Here is a 10,615-nt window from a genome sequence, read left to right on the forward strand (position 1 = left end):
GGTTGCCGAAGCTTGCCCCCGAAAGGAGACTTTCGTTTCTGTCTGGGAGTTTCGGCCGCCGAAAGTGCCGCCGAACTTGCATGAGTTTCGTCTCTATCTGGGAGTTTCGGTCGCCGAAGGTGCCGCCGAACCTGCCTGACTTTCGGCTCTGGAGGGACTTTCGGCCGCCGAACCTGCCGCCGAAAGTGCCCTGTCCAACCCTCTCTTGCATGTTTTTCTATGATTGTTTCATGATGTTTTAGGGGGTTTTTGGGGAGTAGTTTAGAGTTATGTTCTTGTTTGTTTGGTCCCTCATTTGAGTCCACCTGTGTAGGTTCGGACCCGAGGAACTGAGGACCCCAACAGTGAGTCAGCTGCTCCAGTGTCTGGTCAAAGCTACCCAGAGGTGAGTGGAATAACTTATTATGTTTTAAAGCAAATAATGGACTTTTTAGCATGCTTCACGCATCATGAATGCCATGAGATGTACTAGGTTATTTGCATTAGAATTCACGAATATGTTGCATTTCATACTTTATTGTTGATTGATGTGGATGAACGTTGGATGATCCAAAGCCCTCGATCTATGATATGACGATGTGATATGTATAGTACGGAATGTAAGACCAGTGGGACCCATTCTACGTTCGCTGGCACCATGTAAGGGAAAGACCAGGACCCATTCTACGTTCTGGCACAGTTGGACTGTTATGATATGATATGTTATGTAAGGGAAAGACCAGGACCCATTCTACGTTCTGGCACAGTTGGACTATGTAGAAGGCTATTGGTGACAAGTTCATCCTTGATGTGATTAGCTGAGATGTGATGCATTCCATGATGCCATATGATTTAAATGTTTTTATTATTCTGCTCACTGGGCTCTAATAGCTCACCCCTCTTCCATTTTCCCCAGGATTTGCAGGTACAGGGTAGACCAGGAGATCCATAAGAGTAATGAAGTCATGTGTATGTAATAGATAGTGTGGACATGATAAATGTATTAATGTTATGTAAAAGTACAGTTTTAGTCATGTAATGACTTTGAGGATTAGAGGTTGTGCTTGACTATATGTATAAGATATCCCTTTTAATACATGATCTTAGATATTTTATGATGAGTATACAAACCAACTCAACGTATGATGTATCGCCCATTGGGGCATTGATGAGATCCCACAGAGGGGTCATGATTATGATTATGTTTATGTATAGTGCATGCACAGGTTGAGTTTGGTGTATGAACGAAAGAAAAGTTTTAAAATTTTATGTTTTTTCTTGATCATGTATGGGATTAAACAATTTTTCAGGTTGCATGTTAGGCTTGCTACGGGTCTCGGCGGCCTTAAGCCGACCTGGATCCTAGCGCCGGTAGCGGTCCGATTTTCGGGTCGTTACAGCATTCTATTTTCATATTGATTTTCATTTTTGTAATAATTTTATTTATCATAATTTGGTCATAGAACTTTACTTTTATCTCAATTGGTGTTTCCATACATATTTCAATTGTAAATATAAATATTCTTAGAAAAATTTTGTGGAAAAAAATTAATCAAATATTAATAGAGATAAATGATGATAAAGAAGTATATATATGTTTGGTTGAAGGTAAATTGAGCATAAAAAATATAATAAAAAAAACTTTTAAATATACTATAATGAACTAAAGTTATTTTAATTCATTTACATTAGATTTAAACATTTTTCTATTATTACAGGGACTTATTGTAATACCCGGCTAGACTCCGGTATCGGAATTCCTACCGTCCGGTGGAATCTCGAGTGTCGGAGACCTCTAGAAGGGTAAAACCATGTTTTTATAAAATGTTTTAATGAGTTTTATGTTTTTAATCAAGAAAGAAAATGAGTTTTTGCATGAAAATAATCTTGGAGGAAGACCCAGGTTCGGCCGCTGAACCTCAAGTTCGGCCGCTAAACCTCAAGTTCGGCCGCTGAACCTCAAGTTCGGCCGCTGAACCTCAAGTTCGGCCGCCGAACGTGCATGCGCTTCGGGTGTGCCTTAGGCCCCGAAAGCATAAGAGAGGGAAGTCTAGGTTCGGCCGCCGAACATGGCATGCATGCGGAGGCACTTTCGGCTCCCGAATGTGGCCTGGCCAGCCACCTATAAAGGGGTCCCTTAGCCGAAATGGGCGAGCTTTCCTCCCCATTTTCGGCCAAGGTGAGCTCTCCGCCATCCCTCACCGATTTCGAGTTTCTTCCTTCAGATCTTTCACGATTTTCACAAGTTTTCACTTTGTTTTGAAGATTTTCGAGTATAAAGCAAGTTTTGGAGCTTTGAGGTTCAAGAAACTCAATCCCTCCCATCTCCAAGCTAGGGTCGTTTTCCTCTCGATCTTCAAGAGGTAAGGGCCGATCTTGAGCTCACTATATGTTTTAAGCAAGTTTTAAGTTGATCTATGGGGGTAGAAATGTATGTGTAAGTTAGATGAGCATTGTTAGGTTTTATGTGTTTTATGGACAATGTGGGTTGCTGTGATGCTTATGATGTGTTGTAGTTGGGGTTTAAGATAGTTTGAAGCCCCTAGGAGCTTGTATGCTTGAGTATTCATGTTGTAGATCAGGTTTATGCATGTTTGAAAGGTTTGGGAGGCGTTTGTGCATGTTGGAGTTGAGTTTCTGCCACTTTGGAGAAACTCAGGTTCGGCCGTCGAATGGACTTTCGGCCGCCGAACCCACTTGTGGAGGCAGCTTTCGGCTGCCGAAGCCTGCCCCCGAAAGAGGACTTTCGTCTCTGGAGGGTAGTTTCGGCCGCCGAAAGTGCCGCCGAACATGCATGAGTTTCGTCTCTGTCTGGGAGTTTCGGCCGCCGAAGGTGCCGCCAAACCTGCCTGACTTTCGGCTCTGGAGGGACTTTCGGCCGCCGAACCTGCCGCCGAAAGTGCCCTGTTCAGCCTTCCTTTGCATGCTTTCCATGGATGTTTTGAGGTGTTTTAAGGGGGTTTTTGGGGAGTATTTTTAGAGTCATGTTCTAGTATGTTAGGTCCCTCACTTGAGTCCACCTGTGTAGGTTCGGACCCGAGGAACCGAGGACCCCAGCAGTGAGTTAGCTGCCTCAGTCATTGTCAGAGCTAGCTGAGGTGAGTAGAATAAACTCTTATGTTTAAATAAATGAAAGTTTTAACATGAATCATGCACCACAAATGCCATGTTATATCCTAGGTTGCTTGCATTAGAATTCACAAATGTGTTGCATTGCATAATATGTTGTTGATGTGGATGAATGTTGAATGATCCTTTAGCTGCACTACGTTATGATATGATGTGGAAAGACCAGATGTGGCCTGCACTACGCCCCTGGCACTATGTAAGAGAAAGACCGGAAGTGGCCTGCACTACGCTCCCGGCATGATTGGATATGTTATGATATGTTATGTGTAAGAGAAAGACCAGATGTGGCCTGCCTACGCCCCTGGCACTATTGGATTCAGTAGTGGGCTATTGGTGACAAGTTCATTCTTGATATGAATTGTTTGTGACATGTTGTATTTCATGAAAGCATAAAAAATAAATTGAATGTTATATTATTCTGCTCACTAGGCTCTTGTAGCTCACCCCTTTCCCCTTATCCCTCAGGTTTGCAGGTACAGGGTAGACCAAGAGGTCAGCAGGAGTAAAGTCTGATTTCATGTAATAGTTAGAAGTTGTGGACATGATGAAATTGTAATGTAATGTCTTATGTAGTCATGATATGTAATAATGATATTGAGGATTAGAGCTTGTGCTTGACCCTATGTGTATGGTTATCCCTTTTTATACATGATCTATAGAATGTTTTTATGATGTTTATGTTCAACCAAGCTTAATGTATGCATGTTGGGTTACCCCATTGGAGCATTTGATGAGAGCTCCAGTGTGTGGGTTATGTTATGTTATGAGTATATATAGGTTGAGCTTGGTTTATGGAAAGAAAAAGTTTACAGTTTTTTGAGTATGTTTGATCATGTATGGGATTTGACAGGTTCTCAGGTTATATGTCAAGCTTGCTACGGGTCCCGGCGGCCTTAAGCCGATCTGGATCCTAGCGCCGGTAGCGGTCCGGTTTTCGGGTCATTACACTTATTTTCCCAAGTAATGTTTCTTATATGTTTTATTTATTATTTAAAAATAACTAAAATTAAAAATTTAACTTGCAAATAGTAAATATAGCCAAAATAACAACAAAACTAAAAGGTAACACTTTTAAATTTTGTGAAATAAGTTCTTATTTATTAAAAGTAGAAGGAAAATTAAATTTAATTAAAAATAAAAAATATAAATATGAATGATATAAAAAGAGAATATTGAATGTGTTAATTACAAGATATATTATTGATTAATATGAGATTTTAATTTTATGAAATTCATATGAATAAATGACTCAGATGCTTTAATCATGACAAATTCCTATTTTCCATAGAAGGAAATGAGATATTTATTGGTAGAAAAATTCTTGGAAGAAGTCATTACAATTGGCGGTAGAAAACTTACACAGACTAAATGGCCTTCAAAACGCCTTTATACAGAAAGCAACAATAGTTTATATATGTGTAATCTGACGGTGTATTTCCAAATATATAAACATTCAAATAAATAAGTACAAATCAGTATAAGAATGAAAAAAAAAATACTCCAAAAATTTTCAACCAACATATATTTCAACGACCATAAATCTTTAATTTCTTTTAAATAAAAGATTAAGAGTTAATCAACTAGTTATAAGATATAATAATGAAAAAACAGTTAGACCAATAGCATTTGGTCAATTTTTACTTGGATTTTACTTTTAAACTTAGGGTTTGAAAATATAATCGGTATTGTAGAAATATATTATCTAAATAGTACTTTTGATTTGAATATGGATTAGTCCCATACAGTGGGGCTATGATATGATTTTAAAAATAGTAATAATATATAAAATATCTGATATAATATTATTATTTTATGTATTTTTTTAAAAATTCTACCTTCAAGTATTTTGGAGAATTTTTATCTTTCAAAAAATATTAAAGGACTAATTAGGATAATTTAGCTAAAACAAAAAATTTTTCACCTATGGTTGTGTCAATGTGTAAAAATATTGGAGTTGAAAAATGCGTCGAAAATAGGATGACATACACTTAAAATGCAAATCGGAGCAAAATTAGAGGTCGCACCTCTACTTATTATATCACATACCGTGTCAATTCAATCTCCTCTTTCCTTCTGCCACTATCCACCGCCTCCTCCACCTCTAATCCTTTGGCCCACATCTTTCTTTTTTCGAATTGTTGTTTTTTGTTTGTCAGATTTTTTCTTTCTATTTCAACTTTTTTTACCGTCTAAATTCATATTACTATTCTCCCTATCAAGAACAAGAAGAAGGAAGGACAAAAAAAAAAAAAGAAATTTACTTTCTTTCTTTCTTTCTTTCTCTCTCCTCTCTTTTTCCTTCCTTTCTCTCACCTTAGAAGAGGAGAGAACTCAGTAAATAAATTTTTTATAAAATAAAAACACAAACACAATTAAAGATTTGCTTGAAGACAACCTTAAATCAACATATATTTCAATAGCCATAGATATCTGATTTCTTTTACATAATAAATTTGATATTTTTTAAGAGTTAATCGATCAACTAATTATAAGATACAACAAAAAAGCAGTTAAATTAGTAATATTCTGTTGATCTTTACGAAGATTTTACTTTTAAAATTAGGAGTATGAAGCCTAATAGCACCTTATTAGACATCCAATTCAAACGCATTAGTCATATACTGATAAATGACTAATTAGACTCCATCAAGAGTTTTAACCAATATCATTTGGCTAAGACGATATAAGAGAAAATGTAGGCTGAAAGACAAACAGTTTTATTAAAATTTTTCAAAGATTGCAAAGCGAGTTTCTAATAGTCAAGGGAGGCTATTTATAATAGAAACAAAATCCTAGTACGCAAAATTACGAAAATATCCAAAATATCCAAAAAAAAATTAAAATGCAAAATTGACCCTCTAAATGATGAAATTTTCATATTGAACTTTGTAACCAAGCCTATGGTCCTCGTCACATTTTTGAAAGTTGTGCGTCTCAAAATTTCCTTTCCGAAAGGCTATCGTGAGTCTCTATTGGACGTCGGCAGCAAAAAAGTTAGGCCCGGTTCAAGTCTGCCGTAAAGTCCAAGACTAGTTACTCCATATCAGATACGTATGAAGGTAATTACATTTCATAGAATTGATAATGAGATAGACGTTATTGCATCTAAATGATTTTCAAAATAAATCATTCAAGGAAATAATTATTTTTCTTAATATTAAGAGCCATAAATTCAAGTTATGTTAAACTAAAGATAAAACTAATATATGAGTACATAGGTTATAAAGTAATAAAAATAACTATGTTGTTCAATTCAAAGTAATTTTGCAGATCGTCTGGTGCAACGCAGTTTAGTTCATACTTTTATTTCAAAATTTTTGAATGATTATTAAAGTAATTAAATAATTATTTGAAACAAAATGAGATGTAATCAAATATAAATATTTTATCAGAAGAATTTAAATAAGAAAACAAGTAATTAGACAGCAATTTTTAAAAATTAAATAACAGAGAAGATGACAAATAGATTATAAATAAAATAAAATATAAAAATTATTCTTGACTGTTTATTATACAATACATATCTATAGAAGAAATGAATCAATTTGTGTATGAGGTATAAATATTTGAATTGTTCAAAGCATAAGAAATTAGAGGTTCTTGTTTATGGCTGGTAAAAACTGAAGAAAATGATAATAAAAATAAGAATAGAAAGAAAAAACTTATAGAAGAAAAAAAAACTATGTTTGCATTAGCCTCTGTTGGCATACATTTACAATAAATACATACCTAAAATTTTTAGGGTTAGGAAATATGAACATTGTTTTTTTGAGTTAGGGAATACAAATGGACATAATCATTTGTTTTTTCAGATTTATCATTTTGATATATATATATATATTTATAAAATTGAAATTAATTTTCCTATTCTCCTATTTACAATCAAAGATTTTATAAAAATTCAATTTAATTAGTTTTTTTTCTATCAAATTTGTTATTTATAATGAAATAATTTATTACTTTCTAACTTATAAAATTTTTATTTAAAAAAAAAATCATTTATTATTCCATTAGATTTTTTTTAGAGTGGTTATGAAATTTTCTTCGCAAATGAATGGGCATCAGAAAGTCTTTGTGCAATTTATTATATAAAGACAACTAGGTTATATATTTTGCCCACCCTCAAGAAATTTTATCTGAATTTTCTTTGTTATAAAATACTATTAATTTATTAACATAGTTCATTTTTTAGAAACTACCCTTTTAACTTTTAACCGATACTCAAAATAATATTTATATATATTATAAAAAAATGAGATATAACATAATTAACGGATTTATCTCTTTCTTTTTCGATCCAAATTGAATATCACCTTATTCATTTTTTTTTATGTTAAATTAATGGAACACACATAATTAAAAGTGAGATATTATATGTTATCCCTAAAATGCCCATATTTTGTTTTTATTCTTCTTCTCCTCCTCCTTTTTACTGCCAACCATTTCTTCCTTTCCAAAGATTTTCTAGAATTATAGGAAGAAAAATATTTTTCATTTTCTTGCTTTCTATGTAATAGGATACCAGGATTATATAGTACAAGAAATGATCAATTATACCTATGATTATGCTATCAATTATAGCCTAGAGTCATACTAGGATTATGCTAACTATGGTAATATTAATCACTAATTAATTACAATTATGGCATAATATTCTTTCCAACACTCCCCCTCAAGTTGGTTCATATGGATCCAACATGCCCAACTTGTCCAAAACTTCATGGAATATTCGTCCAGCAACTGCTTTAGTTAGGATGTCTGCTCACTGATCTTCCGATCGAACAAACGGTAATGATATCAAACCATTGTCCAACTTTTCCTTGATGAAATGTCAGTCTATTTCAACATGTTTTGTTCGATTATGTTGAACAGGATTTTCAAAAATGCTGATTGCTGCCTTGTTGTCACAACAAAGTTCAGCTGCGTCCCCCGATGGAAATCCAAGCTCAAATATCAACTTTCTGATCCATAGTAGCTCTGCAAGTCCTTTTGCTATTCCCCTAAATTCTGCTTTAGTACTGGACAGTGCCACCACCTTTTACTTCTTACTTTTCCATGTCACCAAGTTACCTCCAACAAAGGTAAAATATCGTGAAGTAGATCGTCTATCGGCACGGTCTCCTGCCCAATCAGCATCCATATATCCATTAATACTGAGATGACCATTCTTCTTGAACAACATGCCCATCCCAGCTATTCCTTTCAGATATCGAACAATCCTCAATGCTGCCTCCATATGGTCTTCTTTTGGATCGTGCATGAACTGACTTACTAAACTCACAGCATACACCACGTCTGGTCTGGTGTGTGATAAGTAAATCAGCTTTCCTACCAGTCTCTAGTATCTCCCCCTATCTGCTGGTCCTTCTTCTGAATCTTTGCTCAACTCATGATTGACCATTACTGGAGTATCAACCGGCTTGCAGTCTATCATTCTTGTTTCGGCTAAAAGATCAAGGATGTATTTTCTCTATGATATCAAGATTCCCTAGTCTAACCTGAGAACTTCAATCCCAAGGAAGTATTTTAACCCCCCCAAGTCTTTCATCATAAATTCTTGGAATAAGTTGTCCCTCAGCCGTTTAATCTCGTCCACATCGTCTTCTGTTATAATCATGTTGTCCACGTATATTATCAAACACCTGATTTTTCTTCCTCGTCTCTTCAAGAACAGGGTGTGATCAGAGTTACTCTACCGATATCTATATTTCTTTATTGCTTGGGTAAATCTCCTAAACCATACTCTAGGAGACTGTTTCAACCCATACAAGGCTCGCCTTAATCGACACACTTCTCCTCGTCTATGTCCACTCGTGAACCCTGATGGAGCATCCATGTAAACTTCCTCTTTTAGGTCACCATGCAAAAAAGCATTCTTCACATCAAACTGGTAAAGTGGCCAGTCTAGGTTTGTAGCAAGAGAGAATAGGACTCATATTATATCAATTTTTGCTACTAGAGAGAACGTTTCAGAATAGTCGACTCCATAGGTCTGAGTGTATCCTTTTGCTACCAGTCGGGCTTTATATCTATCCACTGTTCCATCCGGCTTATACTTTACAGTAAACAGCCATTTACATCCCACTGGTCGTTTTCCCCTAGTAGCCAGCATTTCTCCCAGGTTTTATTTTTCTCCAAGGCATCCATCTCGATCTCTATTGCTTCAATCCATCTCTTATCCTTCTGAGCCTCTATGGCATCCTTTGGTATCCATTATAAGCAAATATTTTTCTGTAGTGTGATAAGCTGAGGTGATAGATTCTCTCCTCTAGTAATATTTGCCATAGGATACTTAGATCTGGCTGCCTCGAATTCTGGATGATACCTCCTAAGTGGAACTCATATGTTACTCTGAAGGGGTAGTACATAGTGGCCTATTTCAGGAGACTCAAGGGAGATGGGTTCAGTAGTAAAGTTATTAGAGAAAGGAGAGGGTTCAGATTCATATATCTCAGTGGCGTATTCCTCAGGATATTCTACGGTGGCAGGCTTTGGTTGTGGCATTGAGATTGAGGACTGTACTAGATGATCAGTGTCTCCAAGTTCTGGTGTAGACTCAGGAAGGGAAAGTGGATGCACAGTCTCTAACTCCCCCTAAAGATTCTCTGACTCCCCCTGAGGATAGCTAAGCCAACTTGGTAGTGGTGGTTCTGCTATACTCTCGCTCTCACTGCCAGTTGGCGAGGAGAAAAAATACTCGTCTTCAAGAAAAGTGCAGTCCATAGTAGTGAAGAGTTGTTCAGAGATTGGGTCAAAACACCGATAACCCTTTTTATGGACACCATAATCAAGGAACACACACTTAAGAGCACATGGATCAAGTTTAGTGCGATGTGATTTAGGAATGTGAACATAGACCGTGTAGATAAAAATTTTTGGTGGAAGGTTTAGATGGGAAGGGATGGTATGATGAGAAGATAAGGTATGCAGTGGAGATCGAAAATTAAGAACCCGAGACGGTAGTCTATTGATGAGGTAAATAGAAGTAGTAACTGCTTCGGACCAAAACTTAGAAGGAACCCGGGCTTCAAACAATAAGGCTCGGGTGATTTCAAGGATGTGCCAATTTTTTCTTTCGGCGACCTCATTTTGCTGTGGGGTATACAGACAAGTAGTTTGGTTAATGACCCCATTGTCCCGAAAAAAGGTTTGAAGATGATTGTTGACAAATTCTCCCCCATTGTCAGACCGGAGGACTTGAATGGTGTTAAGAAATTGGATTTTAATCTTGTGAAAAAAGTCACAAAATTTTTCAGCCAATTCGTATTTATGTTTTAACAAGTATATCCAAGTAACACGAGTGTAATTATCAATAAAAGTAACAAAGTATCTATAATCATGAGAACCAGTTTCCGGAGCAGGCCCCCATACATCAGAGTGTATTATTGAGAATGGAGTATTAGATTTATTTATAGAAATATGATAAGTACTCTTATGACTTTTAGCAAGCACACATGAAGAATAAATAGGGATATCAATGGATTTAAATTCAGGAAACAAAGCATGA

This window comes from Manihot esculenta, chromosome 13 (assembly GCF_001659605.2).
Source record: "Manihot esculenta cultivar AM560-2 chromosome 13, M.esculenta_v8, whole genome shotgun sequence".
NCBI lineage: Eukaryota > Viridiplantae > Streptophyta > Magnoliopsida > Malpighiales > Euphorbiaceae > Manihot > Manihot esculenta.